The sequence below is a fragment of the Castor canadensis genome, chromosome 1, assembly GCF_047511655.1.
Source record: "Castor canadensis chromosome 1, mCasCan1.hap1v2, whole genome shotgun sequence".
Lineage (NCBI taxonomy): Eukaryota > Metazoa > Chordata > Mammalia > Rodentia > Castoridae > Castor > Castor canadensis.
Genome location: NC_133386.1, coordinates 46,380,280 through 46,401,451, shown reverse-complemented (window position 1 = coordinate 46,401,451; position 21,172 = coordinate 46,380,280). Strand labels below are relative to the sequence as shown.

At 33.9% G+C, this 21,172-nt stretch overlaps 1 pseudogene; it reads left to right on the top strand.

Moving 5' to 3' along the window:
* The window catches only part of LOC141420855 (amine sulfotransferase-like), a 154,866-nt pseudogene extending 134,711 nt beyond the window's left edge, over positions 1-20,155 (top strand).
* Positions 20,156-21,172: the final 1,017 nt, after the last annotated feature.

Below are 21,172 nucleotides of genomic sequence, written 5' to 3'. Positions count from 1 at the left end.
TAGGTAGGAAACCCAAAACTTGCAAGTGTTTGATGTCCCCACTGCAGAGGAGCTAATACAGAAACTTTAAAGCAAAAGAGGTCAATATGGGAAGGTGATTGGGAACTAGTGAAAAGGTCCAGTAGAGATGAATCAATTTGGTTGTAATACACTTGTGCGTGGAAGCAATGCTAGGAATCTCTCTGTATAGCTATCCTTACCTCAACTAGCAAAAACACTTTGTCTTTCTCATTACTGCTTATGTCTTCTCTTCAACAAAACTGGAGAAAAGGGCAGAACAGGTTCTGCCTGGAAGTGGGGGGGGCAGGGTGGGAGGGCTAGGGAGGGGGTGGGGTGCAAAGGGGAGAAATGGCCCAATATATGCACATATGAATAAATGAATAAATAAAAAAAATTTTTAAATAAATAAAAGACATTTTGAGCCAGGAGTTGGTGCCAGTAATCTTAGCTACTCAGGAGGCAGAGATCAGGAGAATCACAGTCCAAAGCCCTTCTTAAAAAAAAAAACCCTTCATAAAAAAGGGCTGGTGGAGTGGCTCAAGCTGTAGATCTGAGTTGTTCATACCCAGTACCACAAAAAAAAAGAAAAAGAAGAAAGAAGAAATTTTGAGTGACATAATTCTGTCCCTTTATTCAAAATAGGTAAATAGTTCTATGGGTTTTTGTCCTTTCAATTTGAACCATGTTAATCCATGTGTAAATCTAGATGTTTTTCTGGTATGCTGGGTGTTGAATTCAGGGCTTTCAGTTGCAAAGCAGGCAGTTTAGCCACACCTCCAGTCCATTTTAGTATGGTTATTTTTGGAGATGGGTTCTCTCAAACTACTTGCCTGGCCCGGTCTTGAACCTCAGTCTTCCCTGATCTCTGCCTACCAAGTAGCTGGAATTATATGTGTGAATCCATGACACCTGTCACTTTTGGCTCATTCTTTTTTTTTTAAGTCAAGTTTGTTTCATTGTTTTATTACCATATAGTAGTTGTACATGGGGGCTTTATTGTGGCATTTATATATGTGCTTACAATGTATCTTTTTTTATTCATTTATTCACATTTGCACACTTTGTTTGGGTCATTTATTCCCTCTGCTTCCCTCCACCACCCTCTGCCCCCTTCCCCTCTCAGTTCCAGGCAGGTCTTCTTCTGCCTAGTTTTGTTGAAGAAAAGAGACAAGCATAATAAGGAAGACAAAGTGTTTTTGCTAGTTGAGTTAGGGATAGCTATCCAGAAATATTCCTAGCATTGGTTTAATGTGCACGTGTTGTGATCCATGTTGATTCATCTCTAATTGATCTTTACCCTGGTTACTGATCCCCTTCTCATGATAACCTCTGTTGGTTTAAGGTTTCTGTATTAGCTCTTCTGGAGTGGGGACATCAAATGCTTTCATGTTTTGGGTATTCTACCTAATTCTTTTTTTTTTTTTTTTTTGCTTTCAATTTACATGTATTAGCTTTTTTTGTTTCATTTATTCACATGTGCATACATTGTTTGGGTCATTCTCTACCCTGCCCCCTTCCCCCACCCTTCCCCCCTCCCCTCCTCAGTTTCAGTCAGGTCCCATTCTGCCCTTATCACTGATTTTATTGAAGAAAGGACATATGCATAATAAGAAAGACAAAGTGTTTTTGCTAGTTGAGTTAAGGATAGCTATACAGAAAGATTCCTACTATTGCTTTCATGTACCCATGTGTTATGACCCATGTAGATTCAACTCTGAGCTTTTCCTTGGTTCCTGATCCCCTATTCATGATAACCTGTTGTTTTAAGGTTTCTGTATTAGTTCCTCTGGAGTGCAGACATCAAACGCTTTCATGTTTTGGGTTTTCTACCTATTCCTATATCTCCCATATGTGCTCTCCCCTTTTCTTGTGATCCAAGTCCAACAACATTGCTGCATTTGCCCTAGATCTAAAGTCCGTATATGAGGGAGAACATAAGATTTTCGGTTTCTGAGTTTGGCTGATCTCACTCAGAATGATGTTCTCTAGTTCCATACATTTACCTGCAAATGATAAGATTTCATTCTTCTTCATGGCTGAGTAAAATTCCACTGTATAAAAGTACCACATTTTCTTGATCCATTCATCAATAGTGGGGCATCTTGGTTGTTTAGTAACTTGGCTATTGTGAATAGCGCTGCAATAAACATGGGTGTGCAGGTGCCACTGGAGTAACCTGTGTTGGATTCCTTTGGGTATATCCCCAGGAGTGGGATTGCTGGATCATATGGCAGGTCTATGTTTAGAGTTTTAAGAAGTCTCCAAATTTTTTTCCAGAGTGGTTGCACCAGCTTGCATTCCCACCAGCAGTGGATTAGGGTTCCTTTTGTCCCTGCATCCTTGCCAAAACTTGTTGTTGGTAGGTTTTTTTTTTTATATTCATAAGTGCATAAAATGTTTGGGTCATTTCTCCCACCTTACCCCCACTCTCTCCATTACCCTCCCCCCCCTTACCCCTCGCTCCCAGGCAGAAACTATTCTGCCCTTATCTCTAATTTTGTTGAAGAGAGAGTATAAGCAATAATAGGAAGGACCAAGGGTTTTTGCTAGTTGAGATAAGACTAGCTATACAGGGAGTTGACATGCATTGATTTCCTGTATGTATGTGTTACCTTCTAAGTTAATTCTTCTGGAACTAGTTGGTGGTGTTTTTGATGATGCCTATTCTAACAGGGGTGAGATGGAATCTTAGTATGGTTTTGATTTGCATTTCCTTTATGGCTAGAGATGGTGAGCATTTTTTCATGTGCATTTTTGACATTTGAATTTCTTCTTTTGAGAAAGTTCTGTTAAGTTCAGTTGCCCATTTTTTAGTTGGATCATTGATTTTAGGAGAGTTTAGTTTCTTAAGTTCCCTGTATATTCTGGTTATCAGTCCCTTCTCTGATGATAGCTGGCAAATATTTTCTCCCACTCTGTGGGTGGTCTCTTCAGTTTACAGACCATCTCTTTTGTTGTGCTTTTTAATTTTATGAAGTCCCATTTGTCTGTTCTTTCTCTAAGTTGCTGGTCTGCTGGGGTTCTATTGAAGAAGTCATTACCTATACCTGTTAGTTCCAGAGTGTTTCCTGCTCCTTCCTGTAGTAACTTCAGAGTTTCAGGTCTGATACTTAGGTCCTTGATCCATTTTGAGTTGATACTAATACAGGGTTATAGACATGGATCTAGTTTCAGTTTCTTGCAAATGGATAACCACTTTTCCCAGCAACATTTGTTGAAGAGGCTGTCTTTTCTCCATCATATATTTTTTGGCACCTTTGTCAAAAATGAGATGGATGTAGTTACGTGGATTCATATATGGATCTTCTATTTTGTTCCACTGGTCTTCATGTCTGTTTTTATGCCAGTGCCATGCTGTTTTTATTGCTATTGCTTTGTAACATAGTTTTAAGTCAGGTATTGTGATACCTCCAGCATTGCTTTTTTGCTGAATATTGCCTTGGCTGTTCAGTCTCTTGTGCTTCCAAATGAACTTTAGAGTAGATTTTTCAATCTCTGTGATTTTGATGGAATTTGCATTAAACATGTAGATTGCTTTTGGTAGTATAGCCATTTTTACCATGTTGATTCTACTAATCCATGAACAAGAGAGATCTTTCCATCTTCTGTAGTCTTCCTCAATCTCTCTCTTCAGGAGTTTGTAATTCTCCTTGTAGAATTCATTCACATCTTTTGTTAAATTTACTCCAGGTTATTTGATTTTTTTTAGGCTATTATGAATGGAATTGTTTCCATATATTCCTTCTCAGTTTGTTTGCTGTTGGTGTATAGAAAAGCTAATGAGTTTGTAAGTTGATTTTGTGTCCAGCCACCTTACTGTAGCTGTTTTTTGTGTCTAAGAGTTTTTGGGTAGAGTTTTTTGGGTCTTTAAGGTATAGGATCATATCATCTGCAAATAAGGATATTTTGACAGTTTCTTTACCTATTTGTATTCCTTTTATTTCTTCTTCTTGCCTAATTGCTCTGGCTAGGAATTCCAGTACTACATAGAATAGGAGTGGGGATAGTGGGCACCCTTGTCTCATTCCTGATTTTTGGGTAAATGCTTTCAGTTTTTCACCATTAAGTATGATGTTGGCTGTAGGTTTGTCATATATGCCCTTTAAAATATTGAGGTACATTCCTTCTATTCCTAGTTTTCTTAGAGCTTTTATCATGAAGTGATATTGGATCTTGTCATAGACTTTTTCTGCATCTATTGAGATGATCAAGTGGTTTTTGTCTTTGCTTCTATTGATGTGCTGTATTACATTTGTAGATTTGCTTATGTTGAACCAACCCTGCATCCCTGGGATGAGGCCTACTTTGTCATGTTGTATGATCTTTCTCATGTGTTGTTGAATTCAGTTTGCCATTATTTTATTGAGGAGTTTTGCATCAATATTCATTAAGGAAATGGCCTATAGTTCCCTTTTTGGAGGTGTCTTTGTCTGGTTTTTGGATGAGTAATAATTGGCTTCATAAAATGAGTTAGGCAGTGTTCCTTCCCTTTGTATTTCATGGAAGAGTTTTAAAGAGAGTTAGTTTTAGTTCTTCTTTGAACATCTGATAGAATTCAGCAGTGGATTCACCAAGTCCTGGACTTTTCTCTTTTGGGAGGTGCTTAATTGCTGCTTCAATTTTTTTGTGTGTTATAGATCTATTCAGGTGATTAATATCTTGTTGGTTCAGTTTTGGGTGGTTGTATGTTTCTAGAAATCTGTCCATTTCTTCAAGATTTTCAAATTTATTAGAGTATAGGCTCTGAAAGTAGTCTCTGTTGATTTCCTGGATTTCTGTGGTGTGTGTTGTTATTTCCTCTTTTGCATTTCTGATTTTACTGATTTGTGTTTTTTCTTTCCTCATTCTAGTCAGGTTTGCCAGGGGTCTGTCAATCTTATTTATTTTTTCAAAGAACCAACTTTTTGTTTCATTGATCCTTTGTATGGTTTCTTTTTGTTTCTATTCCATTGATTTCAGCCCTTATTTTAATTATTTCTTTTCTTCTTTTTGTTTTGGGATTTTCTTGTTCTTGTTTTTCTAGAAGTTTAAGCTGTAGTATTAGGTCATCGATTTGAGATCATTTTAATCTTTTAATATATGCACTCATGGCTATAAACTTTACTCTTAGGAATGGTAGGTCGTGTTTTCATTTTCATTAACTTCCAGGAAATTTTTAATTTCCTTTTTTATTTCATTGATGACCCATTCATAATTGAGCAATGTGTTGTTCAACTTCCAATTGTTTACATGCTTTTTACTGCTGTTTTTGTTGTTGATTTCTAGTTTTAATGCATTGTGGTCAGACAGAATGCATGGGATTATTTCTATTTCTTATATTTGCTGAGGCTTACTTTGTGCCCTAAGATCTGATCAACTTTGGAGAAGGTTCCATGGGTTGCTGAGAAGAATGTATATTTTGCAGTAGTTGGATGAAACATTCTATAGACATCACCTAGGTCCATTTGATCTAGGGTGTGATTTAGTTCTAGGATTTCTTTATTGATTTTTTGCTTGGATGACCTATCTATTGGTGATAGGGAGTATTAAGGTCTTCCACTACCACAGTGTTGGAGTTTATATATCTTTTTAAGTCCTTCAGAGTATGTTTGATGAAATTGGGTGCATTGACATTGGGTGCATATAGGTTAATAGTTGTTATTTCCTTTTGGTGTATTTCCCCTTTTGTTAGTATGGACTGTCCTTCTTTATCTCACTTGATCAATGTAGGTTTGAAGTCTACTTTGTCTGAGATAAGTATTGCTACCTCTGCCTGTTTTGGGGGACCATTGGGTTTGTACATCTTCTTCCAGCCTTTCACTTTCAGCCAGTGCTTATTTCTGTCAACAAGGTGGGTCTCCTGTAGGCAGCAGATTGTTGGATCTTCCTTTTTAATCCAGTTTGCCAGTCAGTGTCTTTTGATGGGGAATTTAGTCCATTAACATTCAGTGTTAGTTTTGATAAGTACATGGTGATCCCTGTCATGTAGTTGTCTTTGTTGATTAAGGGTTAAATTATGTGTAGCTGAATCAATGTTACTCTTTATTTTCTTGCCTTTTCTTCTCCTGTGGTTTGGTATTGTCTGCCTTTTCATGGTTTTGTTTGCTTTCATTATCTGTGTGCAGAATTCCTTGGAGAATCTTTTGTAGTGGTGGTTTGGTGGTCATATATTGCTTTAATTTCTGCTTATCATGGAAGACTTTTATTGTTTCATCTATTTTGAATGATAGTTTTGCTGGGTAAAGTATCCTAACATTGAAGTTATTTTCATTCAGTGCTTGGAAGATCTCACCCCATGCTCTTCTTGCTTTTAATGTTTCTGTTGACAAGTCTGCTGTGGCTCATTCTTAAAGTGAATCTCTGGACTATTTGTTTTCTGTCTGGAAATGTTGAGGTGACATAATTCCATCCTTTTATTCAAAATATGTTAATAGTTTTATGGAGTCTTTTCTTCTTTGATTTTGACCATGTTAATCTATATGTAAAGTAAGATGTTTTTCGGTTATGCTGAAAGATTTAATATTTATGTATTTTTGAGATAGTAATGTTTCATGGTCACTGAAAATGAAATTTTTCTTAATTGTTGGAAATTAATTAACCATCTCTATATATTACTTTCTTCTCTTGTCATTGTAACCAGTTAATTGAATACAACAACCGAAGGGGAAATTTATTTTCATGGATGTCAGCCATGTCTGCAGAAGTGTTGTGTGAATGTGGTGGGATGTGGTAGGGGCAATATAACCAATGTATAATGTAAGGCTATTGGAAATTGGTACAATGAATCCCACTATACAACAAATATATACTAATAAAAATGAAAACATAAAACACCCCAAAAAAGATGCTTTGATCTCATATTTTCATTATTCAATATTGACAATTACATTGAAAGGTCCAGATACCATAGAATAATTTGTGAAAAATTTTCTAGATGGAAATGGTAACTATGAATTTACTTATCCAGCAACATGTTTATTAAATAATACCAAATTCTCACTCTAAGGGAAATATTTGAGAGAGATGGAGAAGAGCAATAGAATTCAGGAAAGTTGTTACAAGTGCACATCAGCATAGTCTACAACTCAATGGCTTTTCTATCATTGCCAGAACCATTTGGGGATTGTTGAGTTTGGAAAGACATGTTGTTTAGGAAATATTTTTAGCAGACCATAAGAAAGTTACAAATATTCTATCACCTCAAACTAGGTAGTGATGTACACTAGTCACTAGTGATGTACAGTCATACATTCCAGTGTAGCTAATGTTCAGAGTGGTTGTGTGTGTTCAGTCATGGACTTGTATTAGGTCTTACAAAACAGCTGTGGAATTGTTCATTCTGCTACAGATGAGGATAGATTGATGCAAGAGGGTTATAGAATGTGGAATCAGGATCATTCTCATTTAGAAGATTACATTCAATTTGTGTCTCATTGTGGAAAATTACCACTATTATCTACATATTTTGGAGAATAAGAAGAGAAATGAATGCAAATGTCTTGGTGCAGCAAATAAGAACATGAAGAGCCTTTTCTAAAGATAACTTCAAATTTAGATCCTGGCTCATCTTATATCCATACTGCTGCTTTCCTACATACATGGAGTAGCTTTGCATAAGCAAGTTTCTATAAATATCATATACTTGTTTCCTAAAGTAATAACTATTTTAAAACAATTATATAGATGTCTAGAGGTAGGTAGATATTTTATTCATATTCCTAAAGATTCTAAATAAGAAAACAAATAATACAGTTCATTGATTGATAGGTGCAACACCTTTAACTTGTTGCTCATTAACTTTTCCCACAATGGTAGAAACAAGTGGTTTGATCACATAAACATCTGGTATGAACACAAACATTAATTGAATAGTCTGTTCATGAGGTATGAAAATTTGAAGAACGTAAGATAACATGGTCATTTTTCAAATATCACTTCTTTAAACACTATTTCTCTTGGTTTGAACAAATCACTTTTCCCACTCATCTTCATACCTAATATTCCTTGGACGTTTTTGTGCAGGCATGGAGAAATTCAAATTTCCTGCCTATTCCTTATTTACTGGTCTTCCTTAGCATTCTCTTTCACTGCAGAGTCATCTTTTGTGATCCCTTCTTGTGTAACCACCTGTATCATTAAAAGCAATCACAAATACCTAGAATAGCAATATCCTTTTAATTTAAAAGGATATACTAACATGTATAAATTATACATACATATGGAAACCTTTTTGATATTTACATATGTGCATACAATGTGCAGTTATTATAGACAACCATTTCTCTACTTATCTCCAAAGCCCTAGTAATCACATTTTTTTGGTTTTTGTTGCGTTTCTATGTATGAGAAAATGTATTTTTTTCTGACTTGTTTCACTTAACATAATGATTATAAACATCTTCATACATAACCTACTCATTTATTTATTAGTGAATTATAACTATGGGCCAAGCACTGAACCATAAATAGGACTGAATAATATATAGAGAGATCTCATAAATTAACAAGGCAGGAATTTACCATGCATATATATATATATATATATATATATATATATATATATATATATATATATACTTTTTTTTAAACTTATCCTCCTCTTCCCTCCCCATTTTGCCTCTTCCTTTTCCTTTTACCTCCTGAGTATTGCACCTCTATTTTCATGATATATCTTTTGGCTTTGGATTTAATTTTTTGCCATCTTCCACAAATGATAGAAAACATGTGATACTTGCTGTTGTGACTGGCTTACTTCACTTAACATGACAAGTTCTACCCAATTCCATTCATTTTCCAGAAAATAATATAGTTTCGTACTTTTCAATGGCTGAATAAAACTGCATTGTGCATGTTGTCATGTGTGTGTGTGTGTGTGTGTCACATTTTCTTAACCCATTAATCAACCGATGAGCACCAAGTTTCATTCCATAACTTAGCTATTGTGAATAGAACTGCAATAAACATGGTTATACAACTATCTCTATAGTAAGATGGTTTTTATTCTTTTGGATATATACCTAGATGTGGTATGACTGGATCATATGAGAGTTCTTTTAGGTTTTGAGGAATATCCATTCTGATTTTCATAGTGGCTATACTAATTCTTATTGCCACCAGGCACATATAAGTGTTCCTTTTCCTGCAATATCATCACCAGCATTTGTTGCTTGTTTCCTTGATAACAGCCACTCTGAGGTGAGATAGAAACTCAGGGTCTTTTTGATTTGCATTTCCTTGATGGCTAATAATGTTGAACATTTTTTATATATTTATGAGCCATGTGTATTTCTCCTTCTGAGATCTGTTCCATTCATTTGCCCAATTATTGATTAGATTATTTATTCTTTTTCTTTTTTGTGTCTCTTGAGTTTTTTATGTATGCTGAATATTAATTCCCTGCCAGATGAATATCTGGTAAAGATTTTCTCCCATTCTATAAGCTGCCCCTTTGTTCTGTTATCTCTTATCTTTGCTGTACAGAGCTTTTTAATTTGATGCAATCTCATTTGTCAATTCTTGCTGTTACATCCTGAGTCCTAGCCATGAAGTCCTAGTCAGAGTCATATCCAGAAAGTCATTGGCTATGCCAAGATCTTTTTTCCTCTAGTTGTTTCAGTTTCAAATCTTAAAATTAAGTCTTTGATCCATTTAAAATCAATTTTGTGAGATGAGAATCTAGTTTCAGTCTTCTACAGATAGATATCCAGTTTCCCAGCACCATTTGTAAAAGGAACTGTCATTTTTTCCTTCATATGATTTTGGCACCCTTGTTCAGACTAGTATGGCTGTAAATATGTGGGTTTATTTCTGGGTTCTCTATTCTGTTCCATTTGTCTTTATCTCTGCTTGTGCGACAGTACCATGCTATTTTAATTAATATGACTCCCTGCAGCATATTTGGAAATCAGTACTTCCAGCATTGTTCTTTATGCTCAGGATTACTTTAGGCATTCTAGGTCTCTTGTGCTTGAATGTCAATTTTAGGAATTTTTTCTAGTTTTGTGAAGAATATCACTAGAGTTTTATGGGGATTGCATTGAATCTGTAGATTCCTTTTGGTAATACAGCCATTTTCAAAATTAATTCTACTGACCCATGAACATGGGAAGTGTTTCCATCTTCTAGGATCACCTTCAATTTCTTTCTTCAGTGTTATTGTAGACCTCTTTCACCTTTGTGGGTAGGTTTATTTGAAGTATTTTTTGAGGCTGTCACAATTGGGATGTTTCATTCTTTCTTAGTAAGTTCATTATTGCAGTATTAAAAGGCTACTAATTTTTGTATGATGATTTTGTATCCTGCTACATTGCTGAATTTGTTTATCAAGTCTAAAAGCCATTTGGTGGGGTCGTTAAGATTTTCTAGGTATAGGATCACAACATCTGCAAATAAAGATAATTTGACCTCTTACTTCTCTATTTGTATCCTTTTTATTTCTTTCTCCTAACTGATTACTTGGACTAAAAATTTCAAGTGGTATACTAAGAGAAATGACAGTGAACATCCTTGTCTCATTCCTGATTTTGGAGGAAGTGCTTTCAGTTTTCCCCAATTATTTTGGTGCTGGCTATAGGTTTGTCACATACAGGCTTTATTATGTTTATCTTTCTATATCTAATTTCTTCATGAATTTCATCATGAAGGAATATTGAACTTTGTCAAAAACTTTTTCTGCACTTATTAAGATGATAATGGGATTATTGTCCTTGATTCTACCTACAATTATATTATTGCATAATTATATTATGCATTATATTTATTGTTTTACATATGTTGAACCATCTTTGCTTCTCTTAAATGAGACCAACTTGACCATGGTGTATGATTTTTTAATATGTGTTGAATTTCATTTCCAAGTATTTCACTGAGGATTTGGGGGAATATGTTTGCCAAGGATGTTGGTCTACAGCATTTTTTTTTTTTTTGGTTGTGTTCTTATCTGGTTTTAGTGTCAGGATAATCCTGGGTTTATAGAATGAGTTTGGAAGCATTCCATCCCTTTCTAACTTGTGTAATATCTCGAGAATTGGTGCTAAGTCCTTTAGAAGTCAGGTAAAATTCAGCAGTAAATCCATCCGATCCTAGGCCCTTTTCTTGGGTCTTTTTACTACTTCATCAATCTCATTGCTTATTACTGATCTGTTTAGGCTTTTCACATCATCTGGTTTCAGTTTGGGTAGGTCATGTATTTCTAAAATTTTATCTATTTCTTCTAGGTTTTCTAATTCGTTTCACTATAAATTTTCCAAAGAATCCCCAATGATCTTCAGAATTTCAGTGGTATCTATTGTAATATCCTTTTTCATCTCTAATTTTATTAATTTGGATCTTCTTGCTCTTTCTTTTGGTTAGTTTGACATCAAGGTTTGTGAATTTTGTTAATCTTTTCAAAGAAACAACTCTGTTTCATTGATATTTTTTATTGTTCTTTTAGATTCTATTTCATTAATTTCAGCTGTGGTCTTTATTATTTCTTTCCTTCTACTGATTTGGGGTTTGAATTGTTCTTTTCTATGACCTTAAGGTGCACCATTAGATTATTTCAGATATGTTTCATTTTTAATGTAAGCACACATAACTCTAAATCTTAGCCTTTGCTGTGTCTCATATGTTCTAGTAAGTTTTATTTGATTTTCACATGATTCTAGGAACTTTTAAGTTGCTTCCACTGATTTATTTTTCCCTATTGTTAGCCAGTGTTTATTTCTTCATTTTCAATTATTTTGTTGATATTTCTTGTGCCTGAGGATTATTACTATGAAATCATAATGCTTCTTTGCCAGAAATAAAGTTATATCTCTGGGGACAATAATTAAGGGTTTCCATAAGTACTCATATTTTCATTATGAGGCCAAGGGTTTTTGGAAAGATAATTTTACTTTTGAGCCATTACTTCCACTGTAGTGGTTTGGCTCCCACAGAGCACTTACTTCTGGAAATAACATGCTTTCAGTGTGTGATACACAATTAGTTTATTAACACTGAAGAGATTTGGAATAAACTGAACTTCCAATTGTATATAAAGAGCATTAATTCTTACATCAAGTCTTATTTTTTAAGTCTATGTTAATGTTGAGACTGTTTTGTGACAGAATTGAGATGGTCCGCATATTTTAGAAATCTTTGAAGAGTCAGAAGTGTATATATAAATTTTCATTCTTTGTATTTGAAAAGTATAAATAAAATTGTTGCTCTTGACAAATTTAATATCAATAACTCATTGATTATTCAAAAGCATATTGTTCAATCTCCATGTATGTGTTTATTTCCTACAGCTTCTCCATGGTTGATCTCTAGCTTTATTCCATTGAGGTCTGTTAAGATATAAGAAATTAATGTAAGTTTTTGTGCTTGTTAAGACTTGCTTTATGAATTGTCATCTATTTTGGAGAAAGTTCCAGAGCTGCTGAGAATGTGGATAGAATAATCTATGGATTTCTGTTAAATGTATTTGATGCATGCTGCAGTTTAACTCTGAAGTTTCTTTGTTGACTTTTTTGTCTGGACGATGTACCTGTGGGTGAGAATGAGGTATTGAAGTCACTCCATTATTATATTTGTTCCTATCTATCCTTTATGCCCAGTAGTCTTTATTTTATGAAATTTGTATGCCAACATTCAATGAATAAATATTTGCAATCATTATATCATCTTTATGGATCGTTCCCTTTGTTAATGTATAGTGACCTTCTTTATCCCTTCTAATTCTGCCTTGAAATCTGCTTAGTTAGATGTAGGCACATTGCATTTAGATAGCAATTGCTTAGAATATCATTTTCATCCTTCCACTTTCAGTCATTGCACATCTTTGTTAGTGAAGTGAGTCTCTTGCAGAGTGGAAACAGTTGTATCTTGTTCTTGATCAAGTTAGCCAGTGTACCTGCTTTAATTGGAGAATTAAGAATACTTATCTTTAGGGTTATTGTTGAACGGTATGTACTTATTCAAGTTATTGTACTGTTTTAAATATGGCTGTTTTGAATAGTGTTTGTTCTTGTCTTTCTCCATCATGCAACTTGAAAGTAAAGCTACTTTACTGTGTTAATAATGTTTGATTCTTTTTCTCATTCATTTCTATATTCTTCTAGTTAGATTTATTTTTTCCTGAGTTCATATTACTGTGTATCTCTTTTTTCCTCATTTGTGTGTAGGATTCTTTTGATTATCTTCTGCAGTGCTGCCTTGGTGATCATGAATTGATTTAGTTTATGCTAGTCCTAATAGGTCTTTATTTCTCCTTTAATTTTAAGGATAATTTTGCTGAAAATAGTAATATTGATTGACAGTTGTTTCATTGCTTTATGTACCTAAAGCAATGTTCTCTTGGTCATTGGTGCTTCAACTAAGATGTTTGCTGTTATTCTCATGGGTTACCTTTGTAAGTGAGTTGTCACTTCTCTCAGCTGTCAATATTGCTTATTTGTCCTAAAGTCTTTACATTTTGAAGTATAATATGATATAGAGAGGTTCTTTGCTGGCCATGTCTAAATGCCTGTACTTGGATGTCCATATTTTCTATTATTATTTCATCTAATAGGCTTTCTGTTGCTTTAGTCTGAATCCTGGAGTCCTCTTCTATACCAATAATTCATTAAGTTTGATCTCTTAACCATGTCCCAGAGGTTCACATATTGTGCTCATATTTTTTGGTGGTCCTGGAGTTAGAACTCAGGTTTTTGTGCTTGCTGGGCAGGTGCTCTGCCACTTGAGCAAAACCTATAGACTTTTTCTCTGATTCTCTATAGGATATTGACTTTTACCCAGGTCAGCCTAGACAGCAATCCTATTTTGTGTTCCATTGTAACTGGAATGACTGGTACATACCATCACATCCAACTTTTTTCCATTAAGATAGGATGTCATGAAATTTTTGCCTGGCATGGTCTGGAATTGCAATCCTCCCAATATCAGCCTCCTGTTTTGGTAGGATAGCAAGCCACTACCACCATACCCAGATATTGATTGAAATTGAGTCTCGGGATCTTTTTGCCCAGATTGGCCCCCAACCATCAGCCTCCCAATTATCTAGGATTATAGGCATGACTCACCAGTGCCTGGATCCATTTTCTTTATTACTATCTGAAAGTAATTCATAACCTTGTCTTTAAGCAATGATATTATTTCTTCACTTGATCTAGTCATTTTAATGCCTTCCACTGCATTTTTATTTGATTTATTGTTTTTCATTTCCATTTTTTCAGAGTCTCACTTCTTTGCTGAATTTCTTGTCCATGTTCTCTATTGCCTTCTTTACTTCATTCAGCTGTTTATTCATATCCTTTTTCAAGTCATTGACCATCTTTTAAATCTAGAGTTGTATGTACTTTATTCATTATTTCATCTTCTTCAGTATCTTTGGGTTCAGCAATTGAAGAGTTAATGAAGTTTTGAAAGAGTCATGTTGCATTGCTTTTTCTTATCTCTGGTATTATATGTTGCAATTTATGCATTTGTTGGGATAAATATCTCTTCTACTTTTAAATGAGACTCATCATAGTCAGCAGACTTCTTTTAAGAACTCAGTTCCCAATATGAAACAAAGCAGAAGAAAATAAACTGCAGTAACAATAGCAATAGTAAAATAAACAAGATATTGTAAATATAGTAAAAAAATTAGAAACATCAACTACATCCCCAACAATGAAAGAAAAGAAAGGGAAAATAATATATAATAAAGTGTTCTGTTTCACTGAAAATGCAACAATGTGCAGGTATTTCTAATTACCATCTTCTTGAATTTCTAATTACTATCTTTCCTGAATTCCTGTATACTGAACAGCAATGATCATGTTTCTTTAATTTCAAATTTTCAAGAAAGTTAAAGTGATTTCAAGTTGTCTGAAAAGTGAAAATTTGCTCAATGGCATAATCTTTGGGGAAAGTTTGATAAAAGAGATTTAATTTGATCTTTTCCTTCATATAACTGATTGAAAACTTCAGTAAAGGAAGTCACAGATACCTATATGCCTCATTGTTGTATTCTTTGTAGACAGAAGTAATGTGACAGTAAAGAAGAGGATTGTCTTGCATGGAAAACACCTTCCTATTTTGTGGAATATGGCTCAGAATTGTGAACAATGACAGTTAATAGAGTTACAGAATTGCTCACATGCTGGAGAACTATCCCAACTGGAAAACTTTAGAGAGATATAGGAGTCTTATAAACTGTCTTACAAGCAGAAATGTTTTGTAGAGGAACTGTCCTCTGTTTTATCTCTCTGTGATTTATCACTCAGAATCTTTTATTTTTTCCTAGCTCCTAATTCAGTCTTGCCCATCTGGGTCTAATCTGCTACTATAATTATTCACCAAGGTCATCATTTCTATTAACAAGTTTGGAATATAGTCTAAATCTGCTATGTTATTTATGGTACTAGTTTGTTGTACAGTTTTGACTTTGTCTTTTATATCCTTGAATATATATACATATATATTGATATATATATATGTTAAAAATTGTTCTGATACTTCCAGTATTATTGCATCTATATTTTTATTTCTATTGTCTTTTTCTGCTACTTCTTGCCCACAATGGATTTATTTTTATGTCTTGGTTTTTTGTTAGTGATCTCTCATAAACATAATTTGTAGTAATAAATTAATAATCAAATTTTGTTATTTCACTTACCCCATCACTCTAAATTTCGTCTACTGATAACTTATTAAAATAAAGACTAAGATATTCAGCAAGTTTAGCAAGAATTTTTATCCTCTGTCCCCAACCTGCCAATTCAGCTCCATTTTTTATAACTAAACATGTAATAAAGAGCTCTGATGTTCAGTTTTCATTGAATATGGAAGGGATCACAAGCCACTGTAATTTAGAACTAATTTTCACTTTCATAAAGGAAATCTGTGCATATCTAAACATTTCTTATCTTTTCTTCTTAAACTAAGGAAGTATTCTTATTCATGAAAATTGCTATAATTTCATATTCCTGAGATAAAATTAATCTCCATTTACTCTGAACAATGACTGTATATTATATTTCCATACAAGCTTTTTCTTGCATTACAGATTTAAATCGTGATAAAATATCAGTAACAAAAAATACACCATTTTAGCCATTTTTAGTATACTCATTTGTGGCATAATATATATTCACTACCATTATCCACCTCCAAAAATTTTCAACTAATTAAATAAAACTGTGCATTCATTAAACTATAACCACCCATGATCCCCTCCCATCATCCACAAGAAACCACCATTCTGCTTTCTTTCTGTATGAATTTCATTATACTTAATACTTCATACAATTAAAATCATACAAGCAGTATTTATTCTTTTAGCCTACTTCATTTCCCATAATGTCTTCAAGATTCACCCATGTTGTAGCATGTGTCAATTTTTTTTTCTTAAAAGACTCAATAGAAAAAAAGACTGAATAATATTCCATGGTACATATGTGTTATATTTTCTTCATAAAATCACTTGTCTGTATACAGTTAGCTTGTTTCCACACTTTAGCAATGTGAATTATGGTGCTATGGATATGCATGTACAGATGTCTGAGAATTTACTTTTTAAAAGATATGTGCCCAGAAGTGAAATATCTATATCTTATCATTTAGGATTTGTTTGTTTTTGAGGAACCACTGTAGTATTTTCCATTGCCACGGCCCCATTCTACATTTCAAAAATGAGTGCACAGAGTTACAGTTTCTCCACATCCTTGCTACTTGTTCTTTCTGTTATTGTTCTTTTAATAATAGCCATTCTAATGGGTGTGAAATGAATGTTATGTCCTTGTGGGTTTATTTGCATTTCCCAAAAATTAGTGATGTTGAGTATCTTTTCATGATTTTATTGAATATTTGTCTATCTGCTTTGAAAAAATGGTTATTTAAATCCTTTGCCATTTTTATTGTTTTTGATTTATAGGAGTTTCTGTATTCTGATTATAAATTCCTATCAGACATATGACTTGTCATGGTTTTTTCCATTCCTTCAATTACCTTTTCATTTTGTTGATCATGTCACTTGATGTAGAGTTTTAATTTTTTGCTTAGTGAATTTACTCCATTTTTATCTATGCTTTTGGTGGTATATCAAAAAAATTGTTCAATCCAATGTTGTGAAGCATTTCCCCCTATGTCTTTCTTTAAGAGTCTCACAGTTTTAGCTCTTATTTGTGTCTGCTCAACATTGACCTGCTTTTTTGTGTCATAGGTAAGCATCCAACTGTATTCTTTTTTTATATGGATATTTGTACTACTATTTATTAAAAAGATTCTCCTTTTCCCATGAATGTTCTTCACACTCATGTCAAAAATCATTTGACCATGTATGTCAGAGCTAATTTCTTTGAGTTCTAGTCTATTCCACTAGTTCATATTTCTACATTTATGCCAGTACCACACTATTTTGATTCCCATTGTTATGTAATTTTTAAAATCTGGATGTGTGATAACTCCAAATCACTCTTCTTTTTTTTTCAACACTGGCTATTGAGGGTCACTTGAAATTCCATATGCATTTTAGGATGGATTTTTCTGCCTTTACCAAAAATGTCATTGCAATTTTGAAAAGGATTGAATTGAAATTGTGGATCATTTTGTATAGCATCTTACAATTACTGCCTTCCTATTCATGGGCATAGTATATTGTTCCCTTTTGTTTGTGTTTTTGTCAATTCATTTAATTTTTTAATTTTTGTAATTTATTTTATTTTTGAGTTTGCATACACTTACAAGGTATTTCATTGCATACAGTGCCTCTATATTTCCATACCCCCTTCCCCCCATCCATTTACTTCAGCATTGTTTTATTGGCTTCAATGGACAATTCTTTCACCTCTTTTGTTAAGTTTATTCCTGAGATTTTTTTTTATCCTTTTAATGCAATTTTGATTTCCTTTAGGAATTGTTCATTATTAGCATATAGAATTTTTATTGATTTTTTATTCTACAACTTTGTTAAATTTGTTTTTGTGCTGTTAGGATTTTATATATAAGAATTTGCTGTCTGCTAACAGAGATAATTTTGTTTCTATATTTCCAACTTGGATACATTTTACTTTTTATTGTGTGATTACTCTTGCTAGTATTTCCAGTATTATGCTAAACAGAAGTAGTAAAATTGAACTTACTTCAAATCGTGAATGAAACTCTTTCCCCACTAAATAGGATATAACCTATAGTTACTTCATATTATGACCTTTAATGTTGAGCGAGTTTTCCTTTGTTACTAGCTTGTTAAGTGTTTTTTTATGTCATGAAAAGATGATGCATTTAGATAAATACATTTTTGTGCATCAGTTGAAATAATCATATTGGATTTTTTTTTATTTTTGCTGTTCATGTGATAAATTGCATTTACTAAATTTTCTATGTGGAAACATTTTTTCACTTCAGGAACAAGTCCTACCTGATCATGATTCATGTTTGGCTATAATCATGCATCCTTCATATGTAGAATAATTTCAAATACCCACATCTCTTTCAGGACCTTGAAAGTTCAGTGCTGCAAATAATCAGTTTTCTTGAGAAAGAACTGAGTGAGGAAGATGTTGATGCTGTTGTGAGACAGGCTACATTTGAGAACATGAAGTTTGGTGCACAAGAAAATTATGAATATTTAATTCACAGGGATAACAGAAATAATAAACAGCTGATATTTCTGCACAAAGGTGATGCTTGGTAGTATACAGTAGCAAAAATGTTGAGAGTTCTCTTGAGTCCTTGGTCCCTATGAGAAATAATCAGTGCTTCCAATATGTCTCCCCAAGTGATAGTGATGCTTGAGACCTAGCAAGTATCAAATATTCTAACTGAAAATAGACCTGAAGAGTTTTTAGAAAATCTAACAAGTTTAGCATATAACTTGACATTTTAACTTGTTTAGCAAATATTAACTTCATTCCATCTAGATCACATGACCCTACTCTAAAATTGATCAGTAATCTTCTCTGAAGGCAAAGAATATATTAAGCTTGAATGAGTCTAACTCTTGTTATCCTTTATTTCTTCTAGAATGTTCTTAAGCATAACCATTATGAGTGTTCTGTTGGGGATAGGAGTTTGGATTACTATTTCCTTGTATGAGATATCTGCTATGAATGTAATCATTTAAAAACAGTAAATTTTTGTGACAGCACTACATGTCAGCAGTTGTTAAGAATGGATGTATTTTTCTCTTAAATCATATTCCTTAAGATCACATTTTTATTTTAATTATTTAAATATACAATTTTTTTTAGTGGAACTGGGGTTTGAACTCAGGGTCTCGGGCTTGTCAAGCATGCATTCTAATTCTACCACTTGAGGCACTTTACCAGCCTTAATGTAAAATATTCTAAACCACAATTTGACTTCTATTTTATTCATACACAGTTTTCTAGTTAATTTATAACTTACCATTATGTCATGGACATTTATAAACAATGGTGTGTTCTTATGTAAATTGCCCTAGATATTAATATTTTTTAAATTCTTATTTTTTCTTTTGTGCCACTTATTACCAACTCTTACTTCTCATTCCCCATAATAGCTTGCTACCTGTTCTAAATGCCAATAATAATGTTTCTAAAAGAATATCTGATAGCTAAAAATGAAAAATTACTAGTTTTCATTTACAGAATGACAGAAGGGTGGTTTCAGACTGCTACCAAATAAAACTGAAACAATGGCAGCTCTGCACTCAATGTGAACTTGACTTCAATAGTTGAAAGTCCTTGGATTTCATTTTTTTAATTTAAAAAAATTATGAATACTTTTGAAGTGTATAAAAATTATATTAATACTTGTAATTTGCTTAATATGACTCCTGGCTTATAATGAAACACATATTTTAAATTCTCATATATTCATATACTTGAAGGTTTTCCTTTTTATTTTTAAAGAATGGCAGATGGTAAAAGTCTAACTTGTGAGACAGTAAATTCTAAATCTATATACTGCATTACTACATTCAAATTCTATCCTAGGTTACTTCTCCATAAGGAAAGGCAAGGTAAAATTCAGATATTTAGTGTCAGTTGGAGATAAGACTACAAGGGACTGGGTAACCTTTTCCCTGAGAGTTTCATTTACTCACTTAGGTATGCTTATCCTGTTAGGTACCATTGGAGATTGGAAGCATCACTTGACTGTGGAGCAGAATGAACAATTTGACAGGATATTTCAGAAGAACATGAAAGACTTTCCCTTGAAGTTGATCTGGGATATAACTTAGGTGTAGAATTCTAATCACAGTATAGAATAATTATATACAAATCTACTACTCAGTTAGATAGGTATTTTAGTATACATATTAATTTGTGCCTATTAATTATTAATTATAAGGCAATGAAAAGAACAAACTTTTCTTAGAGTTGCAATGAGACTGATTAATGCTTTAAGAATTCAAACCAGCTGCATGTCTGTTCAACAGTGTAAACAGTTGGCAACAGGGTCAGATAGTTCTGACCGATCTGCCATTTTTTTCTTTTTTTTTTTTTCTTTTTCTCTCTCTCTTAATTCCTTCCTGCTGGGTTGATAAAGCTAAATAAAACACAATGCAGAGAACAGCAAAAACCTGCAAGCATCTGTGAGTACCTGGACCCACCATAATACACACAGACACAGAACCTCTGACTATTTTTTTGTTTTTTCTCTCAATAAGCAGAAGCTAGAGCATCAATCAGAATTGAACTCTGTGACATCCTGGACCCCTAACCCATGGAAAGCCTCCCTACACCCTGCCATGCTGAACCCAGTTCACAGTCTGCCTTGGGAAAAGTGACACACCATTTCTTCCTGCAAACAGGTTTCTAAGCTGCCTGCATAAACCTGCAGACCAAATAGGGAGCAACACACACATGACTCCCCTACCCACTGCACTGGATTATGTCCCCTGGGATCATGATCCAGTACAGCCCCTGAGCAGATTGAACACTCCCCCCCACAAAATTGAAAAGCATAAACAGCAAATTGCAATCTAACACCGACAGCAGGTGTGGAGTGGAAGGCTGAACCTGTCCCCAAAGAATGGGTGTGGGGCAAGGAGCCAAACTCTTAGTGAATGAAAATGGGAAAAGTAAGAATGGCTGAGAGCTGGGGTGGGGCAAAAAGCCAACGGCCCAGAGGAGCTGAACTAGCATCTAGCAGAGGTGGGGTGAGGTACAAAGATGAGAGCAGGGGTGGGGTAACAAGGCAACCTCCCAAAGCAGGGCAGCTGGTGACTCCTTGAGCTGGTCTTGTGGCACTGAAG